Source organism: Pinus tabuliformis, chromosome 5_2, assembly GCF_031772625.1.
Source record: "Pinus tabuliformis cultivar Carrire ecotype Pingquan chromosome 5_2, CPIR1, whole genome shotgun sequence".
Taxonomy (NCBI): Eukaryota; Viridiplantae; Streptophyta; class Pinopsida; order Pinales; family Pinaceae; genus Pinus; species Pinus tabuliformis.
In genome coordinates this window covers 98,319,876-98,345,222 of record NC_142306.1, presented here as the reverse complement: position 1 = coordinate 98,345,222, position 25,347 = coordinate 98,319,876, and the positions used below count along the sequence as shown (strand labels likewise).

The 25,347-nt window shown below is 37.2% G+C and overlaps 1 pseudogene; it reads right to left on the bottom strand.

The window, feature by feature from the left end:
- Positions 1-9,163: 9,163 nt before the first annotated feature.
- LOC149157696 (alpha-amylase isozyme 3D-like) lies at positions 9,164-25,019 on the bottom strand (annotated as a pseudogene).
- Between the last annotated feature and the right edge of the window lie 328 nt (positions 25,020-25,347).

Below are 25,347 nucleotides of genomic sequence, written 5' to 3'. Positions count from 1 at the left end.
AATACAATAATTGGGTTGAAATTTCAGAGGATTAGACTTTTCCTATGACCTACCTGTCGACAATACTATTCTATTTTGCAATGGTGAATAACATGCATAAAAACTAACTCCGTGCTCATTGGGGACGAGAATTGCTTTAATTTCATAGAATCACAATGTAACCCAATCAATTTTACATAGAGAGGAAGCCATCTGGGGATGGGATTCTTCAAAACATGAAGTCCTAAATCCCTGCAGCTCAACTATAATACATTCTTCCTTAGAATTTGAAGCCCTCAATCTCTTTATATTGTAAATGGATGTTTCCCAACACTTTGTAAGGACACAATTCTCTTACATGTCTTACATTTTTCACAGTCTACTTGAAAACACATCTGATTATATTTTCAAATGAAAATTGTGAGTTCATCTGAAGCAGATCTGACAAGCATGCCATTCTTTTCAAGTTCATGACCAAAGACCTCTCTAAACTCTATTCATACAGGCTAGGTTTTCTCTATGGTATGTTTCTTTTCTTTCTCCATATTTTTTTCGATGGGGCAAAACAATTATTTATTTTTCATTATTGTTTTCCATTACATTTGATTAGTGTTACATGAAGAGACAAATATGTCTTCCACCCAAGTTTGATGAATATTAAAAATTTCTATCTACCTTAGCCTTTGATCTATCAGGGATTAAAAAAAACACCAGATTCAAGATAATTTTTTTCTCATATTCGTAAAACCTAGCTTCCACCCCAGGCTGTAAGTATCCATGCAATACCTATGTGTAGGAGGCTCTATGCTGGTAAATTTATGTAAATGATGTTTTACAAAGACATCCACTTGAAAAGTTTTTTCTTATGTCTATGCCTTCTTGTCCTATTTAAATTCACATTGACAATGTTTTGTGCAGAGCTCTGCATGAATAAATTTTTCCTATCACTAAGGTTTCTTATCACTGCAAGTGACAATGGCGGGTGTGATGTTGTTTCCTTCATGATACAGAAGCAATGAATCTTTTAAATAATGAAATGTATGATAAGATATGTGGTGGAATTATAAAGCTAGATATGTGGTGGAATTCCAAAGTTTTTCATTAAGTCATCAACATTCATATGTCACTATGAAGACATACAGATTTTTATTTTTTATTTTTTATTTTTTTTTATATCATATATTGATGCAAGGAAAAAACAAATGGAAGACATATGTCGCCATGAAGACATACAAAAAATGGTTATCATATATTGATGGAAGACAAAAACAAATGGAATGCTACTACTTGGCTGACTATCTTCATATCCATTTCTTAAAACCTGTTCATTTGTGGAAATGATAGAATAAACAGAGTACTTGTCACTAAAGACACAAACATTAATGTTAATATTACTTCAAAGGTATATGGAAATAATTTTCCAAAAGGAGAGGGAAAGAGATCCAAATTTACAAGTGCAAATTTATTGTCAACATGAAAATGGGTTTCCAAAAGGAGTTGGAAGGAGATTCAAATTTATGAGTGCAAGTCAAGTTTGCTGCTAATATTACTACAAAGATCTATGAAAATCAGTTATTAAAAGGAAAGGAAAGGAGAGGAGATTCAAATTGACAAGTTCAAGTTATGTCGAGAACTTTTTTGAAAAAAGGGTACCTAATCTGTTAATTTGAAAAAAGTGAAAGCGTAAATCTGTTTCATACAATGTATATCTTAATTTTTTACTCAATTAATTTGATAATGACATGCAGTTAAAATTCAAAAGATCAAACGTATTTGTTGAGTGAAAATGGCGATCCATTGTATTAGAGTTTGTAATTCATTGAGAATTCTTAGACTTAAAAACTTAATAAAAGTGGAAGGAACATGCAATAAAATATTTGAGTTGTATTTTTCAAAGTGTGATTTCCTTTCTTCCTTTCCAAAGCTAAGGGGTTGAGACATGAGTTTTATTTGTCCAACATAAAGGAATTGAGATACTTGAGATAAAGTCGTGAGTTAACAGATTTGGTTATGAACCTTTGGTATTCTTGTCAATTTAGGTTACAAACCCAGGACTTAAAGAGGCAAGTTTTCTTCACATATGTAGTCCCTTTTTCTTCTACTTTGTTTTTTTTATAATATTGAAGACATATAGAGAAATGTTTTATTATTTTTAATAATTTGATGATGATTTTCACATGTAAAGTTATGTATGCCTTTCAATCTGGAACATAGGGCATTAGAGGGAAAGTTACATTTCCATGTCCTGGAATTGTCTCCCAGTGAGCTTTCGTTGCTCCACAATTTGCTTATTTGTGACCACTGAGAATGATACTTTTTGGAGTAAAAAATCTCTCTGAAGAGTTGGGTGATTTGATAAATGTATACATTGGTGTATTGGTTAATGATAAGGCTATTGCAAATACTTCCGTGATAACCATTTCATTCTAATCAATTCTTATAGTGTCAGCGAATGGATTTTATCCTACATGTTCGACTACATGTCCACAGGAGCATAAACTACAAGTTTTTTTTTAATGTAGGTTGTAGATATTTGTTGTAGAAACTTTTGAAAGCAGTCCCATGCCATCATATTTTTTGGGTGGAAACTTAGAAATCACAGTCTCACGTCTTGCCTACTTTGTTTACAGATCATGTGTTGTTTCAATTTCATTAAGATTTTATCTATTGTAATCTTCTTTTCTATTGCTTGCCTGAGGAATCTGTTGCTGAACTTCATTGTCCTAGACAAATCCTTCCAGTGCCTCACATTTGATCAAGGTTGCATCCTTTGCAGGCTGACTGAGCATAGGCCAAGAAGGCTTCACACCTAATTATTTCTATACAATGTTGCAGATATGCCATTGACTTACTATAATTGTCAATTATAGCTACACTTGCATTCCTAAGCTTTTCCTATGGATCTATGTGCTCTATGCCTATAAAGGGTTACTTCAAGTGATTCCGACAACATACGTAATTGGGGAGGAACAATGCTAGATCCTACATGTATTGACCCTAGTACTCATGGGTTGTTTTTAGACAAATGGATGTCTCATGCCATCATGCTGCTGATGTTGTTAACTTGTTGTGTCAAATTGTATTCTCACTCCCCTTGTTCTAGATTGTTTTGAGGAATAATATAGGGATTGTCAACTTGGTAACTGACTCCCCAGATGCTTGTGTGGGAAATAAAATGCTCTCCTTTCCACACAAACGATGCACATATTCTAGGTTAATGTAGGTCGAAGATTTCGTCTGTCCACTTCCTCTATGTGTAAGTTTCTTTTCAAATTAGCCAAAATAATTCAATGTTTGTGTTGGAACCAAATTGAAAAGTCTAAAATGTTTTCCTTGAGGCATTTTCAAGCAAAATTAATAGAGAAATGTACCAAAAATCAAATTTTGGAATGAAAACTTCCAGTAACTAGTGTGGGAAAGCCATTATACTTTTGTTTGGATTTTGATTATGCTTTGACATTAGTAGTGTTGAGATCTTAGGACCCAAGTTTGGAAGTAGTGGCTAGGAAGGGCAAGTTGAGTGAACAAAAAGTCTTTTGAAATGAAAAGAAAATGTCTATTGACATGCAAAACTGATGGTGAAAGCCACATGTTGATTCCTTAACTGTCTGAACTCTGCTACAATGGCTGCCATGAAATCACTGAATCTGTATTTCTCATGCACTCATTCAACACCCTTGTTCATTACTTTCAGAATCACTCATTGAACAACCTTGCTCATTAGTTTTTGATGGTGCAGACTGTTGTCTTGAAATGTATTATCTGGTACACACTTTTGTTGTTTTTGTTTGAATATAGAAGTGCCAAGATACTCATAGCTAAACAATTCCTTGGGGGCTACTAATTCCATTGATTCTTTTAAAGATAGATCAGATGTTATGTCCTTGGATGGAAGAGAAAATATGAAGACTGATGTTGAGATGGTCAAAGATGGAAAAATTCACGTTATAGTGAGAAAATCATCTTCCTCACAAGGGAATTCTGCTCCTGCTTCTCACAGATTTCAATCATTGAATTCTATCAAATCCTTCCCTCTTGGAATCCTAACTAACCATCATAATACATACATATATTCTCTTCAATCCTCTCGGAATTTGACTCCCACGGACTCCAACTTCAATAGAGCAGATTATGTTTCTATGATGTCAAGCCGAGCAATGAGCTCCCTGTGATCAAATACAAACAATGGCAATAGCAACAACAATAGCCCACATGTCTGTGATGCCAATTCCCTTATTTCCACAAATAAGATGGACACTAAGTTCTTCTATGTTATGAAACCAGCTCAAGAAAAGATAGAAAAGATAGATCAACGCCTTATAATTTAGCCTCTTCGAGGGGGCAACCTCCTTTACATTACATAAATGAACAATTCTTCGATGATACAAATGAAAAGACCTCTTTTCTATATATAGGAGTCTAAGGGGTCATAACATAATCAGAGCCGACATAACAATAATAATGTAAGGGCACAATAATAACAATAGTGGGCTTCTATGTGGCACAATAGTAACAATATGGGCACTACATGGGTACATCAATATAATAAGTGGGTTGTACTAATAACAATTAAGGGTTACACTAGTAATATAGGGGCCTAACATGCCCCTCTCCTTCAAAAAGCGTTGTCCTCAACGCTTGAGTAGTTCTTGATGCTTCTGTATAAAATTCTTGTCCTCCCATGTGGAATCTTCAGCGGGTAAGTTCTTCCACTTGATGAGATACTCTGAAATTGATCGATTTCGTAGCTGTCGGGTTCTTGTTTCTATGACTGCTCCAAGTTCCAATATGATTTTTTCTTCTTCTTCAATTTCTGGCAATATTGTTTGAATTGGGATCTTTTGCAACTTTTGAATAAATGGCCATACTTCTTCGTCGTTCTTCCATTCATCCCTTGCTTCGTTTATCCAATCTGGTTGGATAATAGAAATAGCACAAAACAATGCTTCCACATCCTCATCCTTGAAGAGTCTTCCCATTCGGTAAGGTCGCCATTTTTTAAGTGCATGTAGTATTGCCAACATTTCCTTCTCATAAATAGCTTGCATGAGATGTAGCAGTAAAAATACCCAATCACCTACATTAAAACATTTTTCACTACGATGTTGATCTACCTGTTGTTTCGTTTGATTTTGCACTGAAGTGGCGTTATCCTTTAAAAGTTGGAGAACTTGTTGTTGATGCTCGATGTGATCTTTCTCTGCTTGAACCTTTTTCTTCTTGATATATCCTTCTATCTCTAGATTTTGAGGAGTGGTAATTTCTTCCAATCCTTTACAAGATATGGTCGGATTCATTTCTTGATGCTCAATGTGATCTTTCACTTCTTGAACATTTTTCTTCTTGATATGTCCTTCTATCTTAATAGTTTGAGGAGTGGTAATTTCGACCAATGAATTACAAGATATGGTTGGATTCATTTCTTCTTTCTCGATGTTATCTTTCACTTCTTTCACCTTTTTCTTCTTGATATGTCCTTCTATCTTGATAGTTTGAGGAGTGGTAATTTCGACCAATGAATTACAAGATATGGTTGGGTTCATTTCTTCTTTCTCAATGTGATCTTTCACTTCTTGCACCTTTTTCTTCTTGATATGTCCTTCTATCTTGAGAGTTTGAGGATTGGTAATTCTTGCCAATGCCTTACAAGATATGGTCTGATTCATTTCTTCTTTCTTTGGGGTGGGGTCCTGGCGTATATCTTCTTCTTTTGATGTTTCTTGATCCTTTTCTTCCTCCCCTTCATATTCTATGTAAAATAATTTCCTCTCAGCACACTTATGACCTTTATTGCATTTGCTATCACAATTGTAACAAAGCCCTTTTTCTCTCTTTTCTTCCAATTGTTGTGGTGTAACCCTTGTAGGTTGTGGAACGCTAGGAGAAACAACACTTCCACCTTTATAGTTGTGAGGGGTATGCTTCTTGGTTTCCATAATTTTTCTTTCCACTATGTCACAAAGCCCTTTTACTCTTTCCAATTGTTGTGGTGTTGCTCTAAAGAAGGTGTTGCTCTTTGTATCCTCATAATGTGCTATCATTTCCTCCGTGAAAATTGACCATGTAACAAGTTTTTTACGAGAACAAAGCCCTTCATACCATAAAAAATTGATCCGGTTCTAAATATGAAGATGCAATACATACCTTTTGTAACAGTGCTACACCATGTAGGTCAAAATATTGCTCCATCTGAAGTATCCAATTTACCGGATCCTTGCCATCAAACTTCCTCATCTTGCTTTTTCTTGATTTTAGGAGCTCGATCTTGAAATGTTGTAACTCTGTACTTTTGGATCTTTAAGTTCTAAAATTGCAACCTGTAGTAGCCCTCTGTGTGCTCTTTCCAATGCCACAAGTCTGACCCAAATTGGATTCTCCAAGAAAGAGTTATGCACAATTTCCCGCAGTGACCTGATTGTAGACTAGTTCAGTAGAGCGAACTTGTATGAAGTGCCACGTGTCACTGTTTCGACCTTTGACTTTGAAAAATATATACAAGAAAACTATAGTCCGTCCTTTCTCTGTACCTTCTTGCGAAATTTCAATCCGATGCTCAAAAAGAAAGTTATGACGATTTTCCCCAGGTCACCTGTTTGGAATGTAATTCAGGATTCTGCAAAAAGACCAACTTCCTCAGATCATATCTCCGCAAATATAGCGCGAAAAGCTCTCAAATTCAGACCCGAGGTTCAACGCGATCTCTTCTCCAATGGGTTTTTTCTGAAACTTCTGAAACGTCGCAGAAAAAAAGTTATAGTGAAAATGCCACGATGACCTGTTTGGAGCAGCGAAACCCTAGAATCCAAAGCTCTGATACCAAATGTTATGAAACCAGCTCAAGAAAAGATAGAAAAGATAGATCAACGCCTTATAATTTAGCCTCTTCGAGGGGGCAACCTCCTTTACATTACATAAATGAACAATTCTTCGATGATACAAATGAAAAGACCTCCTTTCTATATATAGGAGTCTAAGGAGTCATAACATAATCAGAGCCGACATAACAATAATAATGTAAGGGCACAATAATAACAATAGTGGGCTTCTATGTGGCACAATAGCAACAATATGGGCACTACATGGGTACATCAATATAATAAGTGGGTTGTACTAATAACAATAAGGGGTTACACTAGTAGTATAGGGGCCTAACATTCTAACCTATCAAAAGTACCTACAAGCTTCACTTTTTGGATGAATTCAGTGACATCTGGGTTGAGAACAGTGAATGGTATAATAAGACATTGACTTTGAGCAATGGATTTACAAAGCCTTTCTGCAAGGTTTTTTCCGTTCATTTTGTATTTGATTCCTTTTAGAAGGGAAGAACTTAAGCCAAACAAGCAAGTGCATTTCTTGTTATGAGTAGGATATGTAGCATTGTGCCTAATTTCACTTTTATTGGCCTCTGAGAAATGCTTCATTCAACATAGATTACTTCCAAGTAGATTCATAAATGATGTTAGACTGAAAAATTATTTGGCAGAACAACTCTAAAAGTTTGAATAACTTTTAGTTCAGAGTAATAATACAAATAAATGGTAGAGCTAAATTTATTTATTACTTTTTGTTAGAGGAAGTAATTTATGTTGCAAAATAAACAATTAGCAGGTCACATAACATCTTTTAGCAGGTCACAAAACATCTGGTACCATGTATTTTTTTTAAGAAGAACAAAGATTTCTCCAGTTAAATTAAACCTCCTGTAAAGCTATATTAATTTATTACCTATTGTTAAAACCACTAAATTATGTTGCAAAAGAAATAGTTACAAACTAGGCAACATCTAAATCACATATTATATCACATCTCTCTTCATCTATACTTTTCTTCCATATGCTAGCGCTTATGACGTTTCCTTTGCAACATCTAGTATAGTTGTTAATAAAAATATTTCAACAAAAATCTTCTTTTCTCTTTTATTTAAAAATATAATATTATTAAAATTGTAATGTAAAAAATGATAAAATATTTTTAAAAATAAAAATAATTATAATATTATGAAAATGTTTATATTTGAAAATATAAACGGATATTATATTTTTCATGGATATTTATTTTATTTTATTTTTAATGTAAAAATAATTATTTTATTTTTAAGGTAAAAATAATATAAAAAAATTTGGAATCTAAAAATAACATCCTTATCATTACAATTTCACAATGGGTATCTATCTTTTATTTACTGATTTTTCTAAATTAATAAATAAATAAAAATAATTTCTAAAGTACAAATTGATATTTTATTTAAAAGTAATTTTAATTTTAATTAAAAAAAAATAATATACATAATTATAAATCTTATTTAAAAACTAAATTATGGTTTTTGAAATAACTTTATAACCATTTTTAAATTTGAGTAATAAAATTATGGAAATTTTATATTAAAGAAATTACATATAAAAGAAAAATGTAAATTTATACGGTATGAATATTATTGTTATTTAGGAAGAGAAAGATTTTTATTTTTTTTAATTTTTGTTCGAAATGATTGTGTTGAGAAACACTATGCAACACAATATGTTATTATAATGTTTAACATTTTAATTGAGTTAATTTTCAACATTTTATTTTGATAAAAATAAATAAAAATAAAAATCAGCTTAGATCTATCTATTTTTCACAAAATAAATTGAGTTTATATTAAATTAAAAAATTAATTGATTTATTACAAATTTATGTTAAAACTTCTTTATAAAATTTTACATTTATTTTTTTGTTGAACTGAGGCTTCTGTGATCCATATCAAGTTTATGAGAAAAGTTTTTCGGCGTAAATCACATTATAGATCATTTGACAAATGTTCTATCATTTGATTTATGGCGAAACACTTTTCTCATAAATTTATTTTCTTATTATTAATTTAAAAAATAAATTAACTCTTTGATGGTAAATGAATAATTATTAATTTTCATTTTTCTGTTTATTGAATGAAAAAAGGGCGGATAGAGATGATATTTACTAAACTGAAGACATGATAATAATATATCCCAACCATATACTTGTGAGAATCCTATTGATAATTTTCGACTTAGTTAATTTTTAATTTGAATATGTAAACCATGAGGATTGACATAAAAAGGGAGAAAATTGTAAAGCCAAAGGGTTCTGAGAGGAAAAATCGTATTGTTATCAAGAATGTGGTAAAAAATGCTACATATATTTAATCAATATAAACATATCTTTAAGTGCAGATGGATGGTGGCGTGGGCTCATCTGCTCTTTTCCCACACGTAATTGTTTCTAACCTGCAACCAAGCTTGACCACAATCTTCTCGTCAATTGCCGCCATGTACAGGTCGGTCTCCGCAGTAATAATTCTGCAACTACTGTTGGCATTTACATTGTTTCTCTTGTGTACAGCGATGAGGTTTTGAATTTCCATTTTCATATTTCCGTCCATTGGATGATCGTAGAACTACACAAGACATATAGAACAAGCTGGTAGTTATGTGATCCAAATGGATCCTAGAACACTCTCTAAGCTTTCATGAACTCTTTGAAAATCATGCCAAAGATTCAAAGTCTTATAAAGATCAAGCTATCGAAGGGAATCCTCAAAGAGTTGCAATGGCGATCAACGTGGATCAACGAAAGCCGTCGATCTAGCGCGCAGAGCGGCGGACCATGGTAACGCGCGCTGACACCAACCAGCAAATGCAGGGTCAAATTTAAGCAACGGAGGTAGTTTCCGATATCGCAGGGCAAACCTCTCAATGAAGAGAAGCCCTGAGCACCTGGACCCGAAATAATTATAAAACACCTAAAATATTGTTTCGGTTCCGTCGGAGCGGGATTCCACAAAATCGACAAGATATCATACGAGCTTCGAGCGGTAAGCGGTTTCAACTGAGTTCCGCCTGATTCCATACAACGATTGCCACACGTCCCGACAGAAGAGAGAGAGAACTGCTCACATCGGACGGGTAGACATCATGCTACTCAGTCGCCCGATATGAATGACAACCGTAGGATCTGGGGCCCCTAGATCAACGACGGAGACGCGTTCCAATGGATGACCAGATTTGACAATATTATAAAGCAAGATCACATAGGATTTGAAGTCCGATATGGACGATGCGTTAGTAGAAGGTCGTGTTTCGTGGGCATTCTTAGAGTTAACGGAAAAAACGGTCGTTTCAAATATGTCCAAGAGAACTGACACTCATCCGTTATGAAATAGTTGTCCCCCTCCCTATGAGGCGTTATACAGTGAATGATTACGCAGGACAGAGGGATTCAAATGGACAAAAGCAAGGGAACCGGAAAGCCGCGAAGTGGAAATGAATAGTCAGGGAGCAGACTGGATTTAAAGCCACAAACTGACAGAGAGTAAGTAGTAGGCAGTAAGCCGGAAAGCAGAGAGAAGAAGAAAGTTAGGAGCTGACCTAGAGAAGAGAAGGAAGCGCCGAGCCAGAGTTAAAGACAGAGACAGAGAGAGTCAGAGAGTCTGTGTACTCTAGAGAAGGCTTGAGAGGTTCAAGCGAACTCCTTTGCACGCCTGTCATGTATTGAGTCTCAGATTGGGCTCATACTATTGTAATCAACAGAGACCGAGAGTCAGTGAGGAGAGTCTGTGTACTCAAGAGAGAGACTTGGGGGATCCAAGTACGGTCTTACTGATTTGTATCTGTTGTGTGAGACTCAAATTGAGCTCACTATTGTAAAAACTCTGCTATGAAGACATAATAGAGAGGCCACCACTGAAGGCTGGACCAGGAGACGTAGCCCAGGAGTATTGGGTGAACTCCTTATTAAACTTGTTGTGTTTATATGTGTTGCCTATTATGTTTTCTTTTACTGCTTCATTGCCTGTGTATTTCGCAATCTTATCGATCCGTTGCACAAAATAACATAGGCACATCCATGCACATGAGTCTGTAATACCTTATTAATTGTCTTAGATCAATTTCAGATCAAGTGGTATCAGAGCTCTAGGTTGCTAAGGTTAGACAAGCTTGTGTTGGAATTTTTTATTGAATGCTAACTAGGACAAGGCTCAAATTAGGAGAAGGAGAGTTGGTTGAAGCTAACCCAAAAATTGGAAGAGTCTATCCTAGGAGGAAAATGGCAGAAGAAATTCCCTTGGAATCAGACTCCCAGTTCATGGACAGTTTCATGACCATGAGAGCCATGGTAGAAGAAATGTATAGAGAATTTAAGAAAGGTAGAGGTGAAGATTCTTCAACCTCCAAACAAGATAAAGGAGTAGAAGAACCTCTTCTAGTTGTCCACCCAAAAGGCAGAGAAAAAGAAGAAAAGCCCTCTCCACCATCTCCCCCACCCTCACCTTCATCATCACCATCTTCTTCACATAAAGAAAGCCCTGAAAAGAAAAAGAAGAAACCTTCTTTGATTAAATTAGATGTGAAGTTTGATTTGCCAGTTTATGATGGAGAATTGAATGCAGAAAAGCTAGATAACTGGATTAGACAGATTGATGTATATTGCAGGGTGTAGAACATCGATTCGGAAAAGAGAAAGATTCAGCTGGCTAGCCTACGCCTTGGAGGAACACCCCTAGTATGGTTGGAAGGTAAGACACAATCTGATTTGAAGAAGCATGGTAAAATTCTTTCTACTTGGAATGAATTTGTTTCTGCCATTAAAAAACAATTCTATCCACTAGCTTATATGCAGCAAGCTATGATGAGTTGGCAAAATATTCGCCAATTAAAAGGGCAAAGTGTACAAATATACACCCAAGAATTTAGAAAAAGAGCTTTGATTTTAGGCATTTCTTTAGACTCACCTAAAACTCTGCTGAAGTATATAGGTGGTCTACACAACTATTTAAAGCACGCCATTCTCATGTTTAATCCTACTAGCATAGATGAGGTATTTGTTCAGGCTACAAATTTAGAGGCTAGAGGCAAGAATGTGAACCCAAAGATTGGGGGATCATCTAAACCCACTACAAGCAAGAACAAGGAAAGGAGAAAGCAGAAATGGAAAGAGAGGAAGGCAAATGCAGTACAAAATACCAAACCTTCGTGCACTCATTGCAAGAAGGATGGGCATGATGATGAACACTGCTGGATTTTGCATTCGGAGCTGAAACCCAATAATTTTGGTGGCAAAAATAAGAATACTGTTGCAGCTATTCAAAAGGATTTGGGGTCAGACTCAGGGGATGAAACAACAATCACAACCATAGGTATAAAAGGTAAAAATTCTGAAGCATCTACTAGTAATTCTGCACAAACTATTGATAGTGAAGAAAATGAGAGAAAAAGACATGAGCTTTTTCATATTAGAGTTATTTCCAAGCATCAAAAGATTGATACTTTATTTGATATTGGTTCCCAAGTAAACTTAATTTCTGAAACAATTGTAAAGAAACTAAGATTACTAACCACACCTCACAAGAATCCATATCCATTGGGTTGGTTATGTGATAAAGCAAAGTTACAAGTGACTAGACAATGTAAACTTAGGTTTGCCATTGGTTCAACATTTGTAGATGAGGTTGAGTTAGATGTAATTCCCCTGGATATATGTGGAATTGTTTTAGGAAGTCCTTACTTGTAGATAGAAAAGCAATTTTCTATAGAGCAGAAAATAAGTATCAACTTGTTAAAGATGGAATAGAATATATTGTAAGAGCTCATCAACTAAAAAATAGCTACACTCTCAAAAACTCAGAGCAGATGAAAAGAATTGTAAATTCATGCAAGCAATTTTTAGTGATGGTTGTATAGGAAAGGAACTCTGATAAAACTAGTATATTTGAAGACTGTGATGCTAAACAGAAAGTTGATTTAGAAAAAGTTGTTTCAGAATATGATATACTATTTCAAGAACCTAAAGGTCTGCCACCCAAAAAGGAAATAGTACATGATATTAATTTGCAACAAGATGCTCCATTGCCTAACATTGGAATGTACAGGTTATTTTCTTTAGAGAATGCAGAAATCAAGAAGCAGGTATGGGATCTGCTCGAGAAAGGGTTCATAAGACCTAGCACATCACCATGTGGGTCTCCAATTGTCTTGGTGAGAAAGAAAGATGGCTCATGGAGAATGTGCATTGATTACCGAGCACTGAATAAGATAACGATAAAAAATCGTTAACCCCTTCCTTGCATAGATGATCTATTAGATAAGTTGAAAGAAGTTGTTTACTTTTACAAGTTGGACTTGCATAGTGGCTACCATTAGGTCAGAGTCGCAGAGCAAGATGCATGGAAGGTTGCTTTCAAAACAAAGCAGGGACTGTATGAGTTGTTAGTTATGCCTTTTGGCTTAACTAATGCTCCTGCTACTTTCATGAGAGTAATGAATGATGTACTCAGGCCTTTTATTGATGATTTTGTCATTGTATATCTAGATGACATTCTTATATATAGTAAAACATGGGAAGAACATTTGAAGCATGTAAAACAGACTCTAGATGTTTTGAAAAGAGAAAATCTTTATATTAAGCTATCAAAATGTGAATTTGCCAAAACATCTTTGAATTATTTGGGTCATATTATAGGGGGTGGTGAATTGAAGATAGATCCCTCTAAGGTTGCAGTCATTGTAAACTGGCCTAAACCCAAATTTGCTACAGAAGTTAGAAGTTTCCTAGGAGCAACACAATATTAGAGAAAGTTTATTGCTAACTTTTCCTTGATTGCAGCTCCCTTACATGCTTTAACAGGATTGACTAAGGTGTTTTAGTGGGGAGGCAAATAGCAGAAAGCCTTCGACACCTTAAAAGAAAAGATTAGTACAACACCAGTGCTAGCATTGCCCGATCTTCAAAGACCATTTGAGATTGAAATTGATGCCAGTGACTATGCCATGGGAGCAGTGTTGATGCAACACGGTAAACCCATATGTTATCATTCTGAGACATTTAATTCTGTAGTAGTTAATTATCCCACATATGATAAAGAATTTTATGCATTAGTACAGAGTGTGAAAAAGTGAAAACATTATCTAATGCGCAAAGAGACCGTTATACATACTGATCATCAACTACTTCAATATTTACACTCACAAACTAAGTTGCAGAAATCAAGACACTATAGGTGGATGGGTTTTCTACCACAGTTTCATCTTGTCATTAGATATAAGGAAGGCATGCACAATAAAATTGCAGATATGTTGTTCAGACCAATCATAAATGCATCTACTATACTTAAGCATAACTCAGTAATGCATGAAAGCTACATTGAACAATATGCTCAAGATATAGACTTTAAAGATGTATATGCAGCTTTAAGTAATGGCAAAAAGATATAAGAATTGAATTACTATATTAAGGACCGACTCTTGTATCATTTGGGAAAGTTATGCATCCCACAAACGGAGAGAATTAATATAATTAGGGAGGCACATACTTTCCTGGTATCGGGTCATTTTGGTGTAAGTAAAACAGTTGCACAGCTGCAAAGATTTTGTTATTGGCCAAAAATGAGTGAAACAGTTTCTAGATATGTAAGAGGGTGTACCATGTGTGCTAAAAGCAAGCCCAACAATAGAAAACTAGGTTTGTACACTCCACTACCAATTCCTTCTCATCCTTGGGAAAGTGTTTCCATGGACTTTGTTGGGGGACTACCTAAGTCTAGAAAAGGTCATGACTATTTATATGTTATTGTGGATAGGTTCAGAAAAATGTGTATTTTAATACCCTGTAACAAATAGATTACAACTGAATAAACAACAAAGTTGATCTTTTAGCATGTATGGGTTCATTTTGGATTACCCACTTCCATTATATCTGATCGAGATTCTTGATTTGTTGGGAAATTTTGGTGGAGTCTGTGGGAATTGATGGACACCATACTAAAGAAGAGCACATCTTTTCATCCGCAAACGGATGGCCAAACAAAGGTAGTCAACAGGATAGTGATCCAGTTGCTCAGGGGCTATTGTAGCGAGCATCCCAAGCTTTGGGATGAACATTTGTGTTATGTGAAACATGCTTACAACCGTGCTAAACATTATTCTACACAGAGATCTCCTTTTGAGACCTGTTTTGGTTTCATACCAAGGTCTCCCTTGGATTTTGTCTTTGGTAAAGACATAGCAATTGCTGGACACAACGATGTGGAAAAAGCAACCCAATTCATTGATCAGATCCAAGAAATTCACCAGGCAGTGCAAGAACAGCTGGAAAAGAGCCAAGCCAAGTATAAGGCAAGGCATGATAAGCATCAGACTGAGCATAGTTTTGAAGTTGGCGATCAAGTCTGGTTGTATATCAGAAAAAACAGAATGCAAGGTGAAGGTAAGAAGTTGAAGCCAATAAGGTATGGACCTTTCAGGATACTTGAGAAAATTGGTGAGAATGATTTTCGCCTTGATTTGCCAGCTTACATGCACATCTATTCAGTGATTAATGTAGAAAGCTTGAAACTGTTTGAACCTTCATTGATTGAAGATCCCGAAGAGCAGAGCCAGTTGCCTTCTATTGATGATCTGTTGCCTGAATATGTCAATGAATTGCAGGAAGATACAGTTTTGGAAAAGAAGGTGAGAACTATGCATAGAGGGGATGTTGAGTACCTCAGAATTGGACTCAAAGGTTCAAAACAAAGCAGTGCAAGATGGATAGAAATTGGGCAAGCGAGGAACCTATATCCTCACTCGATTGATGCTTAAAAACCAACTTTTGGTGGTCCAAAATCTTTTTCAGTGGGAAGGTGTGATCCAAATGGATTCTAGAACACTCTCTAAGTTTTCATGAACGCTTTGAAAATCACGCCAAAGATTCAAAGTCTTATAAAGATCAAGCTATCAGAGGGAATCTTCAGACAGTTGCAATGGTGATCAGCGTGGATCAACAAGGGTCGTCGATCTAGCGCGTAGAGCGGCGGATCATGGTAACGCACGCTGAAACCAACCAACAAATGCACCCGGACCCAAAATAATTATAAAATGCGGAAAATATTGTTTTGGTTCTGTCGGAGCAGGATTCCACAAAACCGACAAGATATCGGACGGGCTTCGAGCGGTAAGCGATTTCAACCAAGTTCCGCCCGATGCCATACAACGATTGCCACATGTCCCGGAGGAAGAGAGAGAGAACTGCTCACATCAGATGGGTAGAAGTCATGCTACTCAGCCGCCCGATATGAACGATAACTGTAGGATCTGGGGCCGCCAGATCAACAACGAGACGCGTTCCAATGGATGACTGGATTTGACAAGATTATAAAGCAATATCACATAGGATTTGAAGTCCGATATGGACGATGCATTGGCAGAAGGTCGTGTTTCGTGGGCATTCTTGGAGTTAACGGAAAAAACGACCGTTTCAAATATGTCCAAGAGCACTGGCACTCATCTGTTATGAAATAGGTGGCCACCTCCCTGTGAGGAATATTCAGTGACTGATTACACAGGACAGAGGGATTCAAACGGATAGAGGCAGGGGAACTGGAAAGCCACAAAGCGGCAATGAACAGTCAGGGAGAAGACTAGATTTAAAGCCACAAACTGACAGAGAGTAAGCAGTAGGCAATAAGCCGAAAAGCAGAGAGAAGAAGAAAGTTAGGAGCTGACCTGGAGAAGAGAAGGCAGTGCTGAGCCAGAGTTAAAGACAGACACAGGGAGAGTTAGAGAGTTTGTGTACTCCAGAGAAGGCTTGAGAGGTTCAAGCGAACTCCTTTGCACGCCTGTCATGTAATGAGTCTCAGATTGAGCTCATACTATTGTAATCAACAGAGACCGAGAGTCAGTGAGGAGAGTATGCGTACTCAAGAGAGAGACTTGGGGTATCCAAGTATGGTCTTACTGATTTGTATCTGTTGTGTGAGACTCAAATTGAGCTCACTATTGTAAAAACTCTGCTATGAAGACATAATAGAGAGGCCACCACTGAAGGTTGTGCCAGGAGACATAGCCCAGGAGTATTGGGTGAACTCCTTATAAACTTGTTGTGTTTATATGTGTTGCCTATTATGTTTTCTTTTATTGCTTCATTTCCTGTGTATTTCGCAATCTTATCGATTCGTTGCACAAAATAACATAGGCACATCCATGCACATGAGTCTGTAATACCTTATTAATTGTCTTAGATCAATTTCAGATCATTATGAATGGGACAGAAAGAAACTAAACTAAAAGTGGAGCATAATAACCATGAGTGTTATAATAAGGCCAGGAAGATAATAATTAATTAAGGAAGATGGTGCGCTACAAATACATACAATGGTGGGAACACCATGATGGGTGAGAACACCATGATGATGCATAGCCCTGAAGCACTTTATCATAAGGGATGGGCCAGAGGTTCTAGGTGGGCCCGTGTTGTGATTTTCAATGAAGGTGACAACTTTTTGGGGTAACAGGTCGATCATGCCAGCAGGTTTTCTGTTGGAGCCTTTTAGGTGCGAGAGGTCATTGGAATTGAGTGCGTGATGCAGGATTCCTTTAGTAGGGAAATTGAAGGCTGAGGTTCAGTGATTTTATTGAAATGAAATGAAATTTTAATGTCTATGAGATTAGATATAGTTTATGGTACCACTAACTTCTTTGTTTTTTGCTTTTTGCAATTAAATATTTTTATTATTCAAATTAATGATGAGTTGACTCAACTTTCTAACAATTCTCTCACTAAAAGACAATGCCAAGGAATCGATGTCTCTGATGTCTTTGAAATCATCACATTCCAAAATAATAATAAAAATTCTAATTCCATTGCCCCAGAAGTACAAAAAGTACACACCCGTTCTTCCCAAGCTTCTTTAGATATTTTCCAACGATCTATTTGGAATCGTAGTTGATGCGAGTTAGTTCTTAATTGAACAATAAGAATCTTTTCTTTCCATGAAATGCTAGCTCCAATATACTCTTTTTGTTGGAGATCACAAGTGGGGTTGAATTCTTGAACATAGTATTTCTTCTTTCTACCCAACTCTTTTCCCCATATACACTTACGAAATTTCTCCAAAACAAAACTCTTTAAATCCTTGTTATTTGTGGGACATGCATTGAGATAAATATTCCATTTTTGCATCCATTCGTTGTTTTGTCTCATCCATGATTTCTTTCTTTCACTCATTCTTTCATTGAATATAACTTTAGGCCATCTACCTTCTCCCATTTGTTTAATTCTTTGTAGACACCTTATGAGACACACCATAGCAATTGCTTCTATGAAAGTTGTTCATGTTTCACTCAACATTATCTCATAAGAAACTGAACTTTTTATTTTAAACTTGCTCATGATCAAACGTTTTTGGATTTTCTAAATTTTCTTCTATTTTGAGACAGGGATGTTGCTAGCCCACAATTCACACCCATACAATATCACTGTACAAACTAGGAGTCCAAAAAACACTTTAATTATTTTCCAATCCCATAACTCTCCCTCTCTACCTCTGTTTTGAAGAGCATATAATGCTTTCCGCCCTCCTAAAATTCTCTTCTTTCTGCAGTGCTCCCAATTAAGCTTGTTGTTGGAGTCAATCCCGAGGTACTTGTATTTATTTACTTCTTCAAGAATGTCGCCTTCAAAGAAGAACGTATGTTGGCTCTACTTCTTTTTGTTTGAGAAAATCATTATTTTTGTCTTGCTTGTATTGACTTGCATCTCCATTGCGTTACAAAAATGCTAAAGGGCATATAGGTGCATCTGCGATCCCTGGGTTGATTTAGCAATCAATACAAGGTCATCAGCATATAAAAGAAACTTTATCACAAACTCCCCCAACTGAACACCATCCCCACATTGCAGATTCAACCACTCTTCCAATTTATCAATATATAAACCAAAAAGAGTAAGGGATAAAGGGCAGCCTTGCTTGACTCTGATGTCACTTCTAAAGCTTTCTGAAATGTCTGCTGAAGTTCTAATTTTGACATTCATCTCTTCATAAAGTCTATGGGCAACAACTCTATAATGCAAAGGAACTTCAATTTCTTTCATTCTACTCCACAACTTATCTCTAGGGACCATGTCAAATGCATTTTTGAAGTCAACAAAGCAGCAAAATACTTCTTTTTTGTCCTCCAAAACCTTTTCAATAATGTGTTTCAACGTGACACCATGATCTACAGTAGAATGATTTGACCTAAAACTTGCTTTCCCTTTTGCCCTCTTTTCTTTTACTTTCGCCCACTCACTGATTCTAGTTTTTACCATGCCGCTGAAGAGCTTTGCAAACAAAGGATTGATCATAACGGTTCTATAGTTGGAAGGATTATTAATGTCTCCACTTTTAAAAAGGGGTATTGCTAGATTAGCTAGTTGTCTAATCTCTTGGGAATCCTTGCTGAATGACTTGTTGAATATTTCCATGATGTGTGATGCAAGAATGTTCATTCCCCACTTTAGATATTCTGCTTGAAGTTCAACCAAGTCCTTTGCCTTTCCTATTTTCAATTTCTTAGTTCTTGTCTCTACTTCTTGTAACATGAAAATTTTTGCAGTTGTGTTGATGTTGGGAGGAAGCTCCTCCTCTGATTTTTTCTCATAGTGTTGCCTTGCATAGTCAAACCATTGATTGGTTGTAATACTATTTTCAATTTTCTTCTTCCTTGGTTGAAGTTCCTACCAAAAAAGATTTGGGTTATTTTTTCCTAGATATATTAACTCTTCTCACCTTGTTTGCATGAACTCATCTTTTTTCCTTTTTAAAATATTCTTATATAGCTTTACATTCATCTTATCCTCAGGTGCCTTTTTCAAGGTTTTCCTTGCCATTTTGCGTTCCTCATCAAACCAAATATTTACAGGAAAACAATTTGATTCAGATTTCCTATTTTTTCTCTTTTGCACTTCTCAAGTGCACTTTGAATTATATTTGTTAAGACATGACTATTGAGGCTTTGGGAACCACTCTTCCCCTTGTGAATTGATCTCTCCGACATTGTTTTGAAGATAGTGCAATTTTTGTGTTAGAAGAATTTTGCCCTTTGATAAAAATAGTGCAATTTTTGTGTTAGAAGAATTTCGCCCTTTGATAAAAACACTGGGTTTTCTTCCTATGTTGTATGTCTTTCAACCAAGATAGCTTTATATAAATTGGATTATACTCTGATTGTTTTGAAGATAGTGCAATTTTTGTGTTAGAAGAATTTTTCCCTTTGATATAAATAGTGCAATTTTTGTGTTAGAAGAATTTTGCCCTTTGATAAAAACACTGGGTTTTCTTCCTATGTTGTATGTCTTTCAACCAAGATAGCTTTATATAAATTGGATTATACTCTGATTGATTTGAAGATAGTGCAATTTTTGTGTTAGAAGAATTTTTCCCTTTGATAAAAACACTGGGTTTTCTTCCTATGTTGCATGTCTTTCAACCAAGATAGCTTTATATAAATTGGATTATACTCTGATTGTAAGTCCCACATATGCTATCCAATCTTAACTTCATCTATCCTTTCTATCAAGTTTTGTGAACAAATAACATAATCAACAACACTTGCCCCATCTTATGTGTTGCAAGTGAACTTCCCAAACCTTTTCCATTTATTTAGACCATTACAGATAATTAAGTTGAATGCACCACACAATGTCAACAACTCCTTTCCAAAATAATTACTAACTTTTTCATCTTCTAAACATCTCAACCATTAGAAATTCTCCTGTTCATTGAGTGCACCCAATCCACTACTTTTTAGCTATCAATGTCCCACACTGCCATCCTTAAGTCGATTACAGATTTCTGGAATATTCGAGAATCTGCAATCGACTTAAGCTTAGGTGTCTCACACCTACCCAACTGGGAATTTGGTACTGGTGTTTTGTATATAGCGGGCCAGCAAATTTCCGGTGTAGTCCTCGGCGAAGTCGAACCTCCATCCGTCGAACCTCACGTTGGACGCCAATTCATCCACTCCGACCAATCTTGTTGTATCTTGGGATTGGTGTGGTCCACGTCTGGGGCTGCCGCGAAGTCCTCGCTGGTGTCCAACTGGCCGGAGCCGCACGCATATGGCCTGTCGTTGACGGTGATTGCCCAGGCCCCAATCGAGACGCCCGTCCCCTTCTGTCACGCCCCTACACCTGCGGTGATCTTCCAACCGCTTGTAGCGAGGTGCGGCACCACCGAACGCTTTCTTTTTAACAATACTAACGTTTATGGGCTACGCCTATTCAAACATAAACTTACTTAACTTGTGTTCTTATAACCGAATAAAATATTATCTTTTATACTTCATCAAAGAACATTCTCATTCATCAATCATCAACAATAAACCGAGAACAATACACAATATGAAGGGAGGGGCAACTCCCCGAACAGTCTGCCCAACAATGTTATTTATATCAAGAATACCAGATTTTACAACAAGTGTGCCAAGCTTCACACTTAACCAATATTCTTACAAAAGACAGGCCACCTGCCTTTTACAACGTTTCATGCACCCTTGTCCAAGAGAGAGTGCTCACCCGAGCCACTCAACCTCTTTACAAAAACCTACATAAAACCGAGTACAAAAACCTCCTCAACCGTGACAACCCTTCACATAAACCAACCTAAAACATGTGAGGTCTTCTTAACTCTTATGCGCATGAGGTATGCGCATATCCTCAAGAATTCGCACTTTTTCCTTGTCCTTATGCGAAGGTATCCAAGTGGAGTTCGATGCTTTATGAGCTCCCATGCATATCTTATATATATTCCTTCGAATGTGATATTACATGGTGTTAATCCATGGCCGACCTCATATTCTTTGTCGTATGCTCTACATACTTTATTACATGTCGGCTTTGATTTATACTTTATTGTTTTATTATTCCATGTATATATACCTTTCGTATTACATAAGTGTTTGTCGTATGTGCTCCATTATTCACATATCCCCTTTACATGTGGCTTATTATATTATATTTTATTCACATATGCATATAATATAATATGTTCATATCGCATATAATATGTTCATATTATTTTCATATAATATGCATATAAACTCCCATATACGCTCAAGTGTACTAACACTTAGCCATTTTTGCACACGCTCCTTATCGTCGCATTTCGTCACATTTAACGCGTATGATCGTCGCACCAACGTCGCATATCGTTCGCCCGCTCATCGTGCACGGAGCGCCCGCTCGTCGCGTTAACCGCCCGCTCGTCGTGCACGCCTGCCCGAGTCGCGAAGGCCTTACATTCTCCTCCACCCGAAATCGTTGTCGTCCTCGACAACATATCATCTCGGTAGCTCTCCACCAAGATCATCATCATTCAGGATGTCGACCTTTCTACACAAGGCAAACATCCTCGCAACATATGTAGAGACTCTTTCTCCACTATGTCTCGGCCTAGTGACCACTGCCACCAAGCTCACCATCCATGTCAAAGCATCATCATTGTAACTCTATCACTCCAAAGTGCCTCATCGATCCTCCACATCAAGTCACTCCTCCAAGCCATGCCCATACAGGTACTTTGAAAGTATGCATTCCATACTGCATCAAAGTCATCTGACTTCAGTTCCTCAATGTATCAGATCTTCTAAGTCCACCGTCCATGAAGTCCCTAAAAGTCACAACAATCTCATGTCATCATGAGCTCCATAAGCCGTCCCCCAACCACACCTCAGCAAGCATACAATATGCCTCAGCTCCTCACAGCAAGCATACAATATGCCTCAACTCCTCATGTAGTAGGAATGCTCCATAGCTGCTCACAACTCCATCCAAGTAATCAACTCTCGATGTGCCCCATTCAGGTTCATGAAGCCCTCTTCATCATCTGCAATGTGCCATCCTCAAGTCTCCATGTCTTTCAAGTCTCCAACCTGATGTCCATGACTATGTTGTCCAGGTAGTCCAACCAAGTAGACCTACCACAACAATCGGTCATCCTCACTCAAGCTGCTATCTTCGGTTTAGTGAACTCGGTCACCCAACCATCCATCATCATGTCATGAGTCCCTTCACCATAGCTCCTCCACCAAAGTGTCCACCAGGACTTGCTCTTGGTCTCGGCCATGAGAAGTCCACCCAAAACATCTCAAGTGTGTGCCCTCCTCAATCTGTCCATGAGTCATGCCGGGCACTTAGCCAAAGTGGCTAAAGCATGACCCAATCCTCCACAACGATCATCAAGTCCCACCCTTGTCAAGGGCCTTTGCACCTTCAACCATAAGGTCATAAGTAGCTCCAACAAGCCCTGCAATAGTTGACAATCCTTGCTTCTCCATACAAGGTTCCATCATAGTCATCCATGGTAAGATGTCCTCTTGCCTTGGCAACCTGACTTTGCCCTTCACTGCACATGGTCCATCTACCAAATGCCCAAATGAAACACAAGTACCAATACTTACTTCATCATCATGAGGTTCCTCCGTGTGAGTGACCTCATCCATACATGTTGACAAACTGCACGATCCTGGTTCAACTTGATCAGCCTCAAGTTCATCCTTCATCGTAGTCATGTCTTCAACATCCTTGATCATCACGACTTCCTCTTCCTTGATGGCACAATCTGCTACTTCACCTTGCTCCATTGTCCAACCGGGTTGAAGAAGTTCTTCCTCAGCTTCCTTCTTCAAGGCCATGAGATGTCCCAATTCCTTATTTCTTATCTTGAGCCTCTCGAATTCAGCTTCAATCAACTCTATTTCCTTTGCAAGTTGAAGAGCTTTCTCCATATCAGAAACCCCTTCCTTAATCAAGGTACGGAGAGTATTCTTTGTTTCAAACAACCTTTTGCCCCATTCTACAAATCCTTGTTCTATTCTTTCTGACTCTTCAAGTAGACTCCTTCCGAATTCTTTCAAGGATGTATAACCCAATCTCTGCAAGATAGACATCTTCCTCTGTCACCAGCTCTGACCGAGCTCTGATACCAACTGTCACGCCCCTACACCTGCGGTGATCTTCCAACCGCTTATAGCGAGGTGCGGCACCACCAAACGCTTTCTTTTTAACAATACTAACGTTTATGGGCTACGCCTATTCCAACATAAACTTACTTAACTTGTGTTCTTATAATCGAATAAAATGCTATCTTTTATACTTCATCAAAGAACATTCTCATTCATCAATCATCAACAATAAACCGAGAACAATACACAATATGAAGGGAGGGGCAACTCCCCGAACAGTCTGCCCAACAATGTTATTTATATCAAGAATACCAGATTTTACAACAAGTGTGCCAAGCTTCACACTTAACCAATATTCTTACAAAAGACAGGCCACCTGCCTTTTACAACGTTTCATGCACCCTTGTCCAAGAGAGAGTGCTCACCCGAGCCACTCAACCTCTTTACAAAAACCTGCATAAAACCGAATACAAAAACCTCCTCAACCGTGACAACCCGTCACATAAACCAACCTAAAACATGCGAGGTCTTCTTAACTCTTATGCGCATGAGGTATGCACATATCCTCAAGACTTCGCACTTTTTCCTTGTCCTTATGCGAAGGTATCCAAGTGGAGTTCGATGCTTTATGAGCTCCCATGCATATCTTATATATATTCCTTCGAATGTGATATTACATGGTGTTAATCCATGGCCGACCTCATATTCTTTGTCGTATGCTCTACATACTTTATTACATGTCGGCTTTGATTTATACTTTATTGTTTTATTATCCCATGTATATATACCTTTCGTATTACATAAGTGTTTGTCGTATGTGCTCCATTATTCACATATCCCCTTTACATGTGGCTTATTATATTATATTTTATTCACATATGCATATAATATAATATGTTCATATAGCATATAATATGTTCATATTATTTTCATATAATATGCATATAAACTCCCATATACGCTCAAGTGTATTAACACTTAGCTATTTTTGCACACGCTCCTTATCGTCGCATTTCGTCACATTTAATGCGTATGATCGTCGCACCAACGTCACATATCGTTCGCCCGCTCATCGTGCACGGAACGCCCGCTCGTCGCGTTAACCCCCCGCTTGTCGTGCACGCCTGCCCGAGTCGCGAAGGCCTTACACCTTCCTTCCCTCGAATGCGCACCACATTCCTTTATCGTCCCACACCGATGGTTTATTACCACGTCGCCCATGCACCCGATTCCCTTCAGGTGGAATGCCGGTACCGCGTCTTTCAGTTGCTGCTCGTTGTCGTACTTTGAGGAGTGTAGGTCATAAAGCTTCCCAGTCATCTAACCTGTGTTTCATCCTACATTATACCAATCGTACATATACCTATATCTGGGCATGGCATCTATATTATATGGAAACAATTAAGAATATAGGTGCAACATATATTTACTGTATTTCCAGACACTGTAGAAGCATGCCACGTGTTCCTACTTTATTGTTAGCGTCGTCAGCCATGTCAAATACTGTGTGACCTGGTTCGATTGCGGCCCAAAATTGGAAATCGTCTGTCAATGGCCTATTAGGAAAGGGCACGTCATGATGGCCACGCCAACCATAGAATCAATGATGTGGGGTACCTTCACATCATTTTTACCATCCTCATTATAC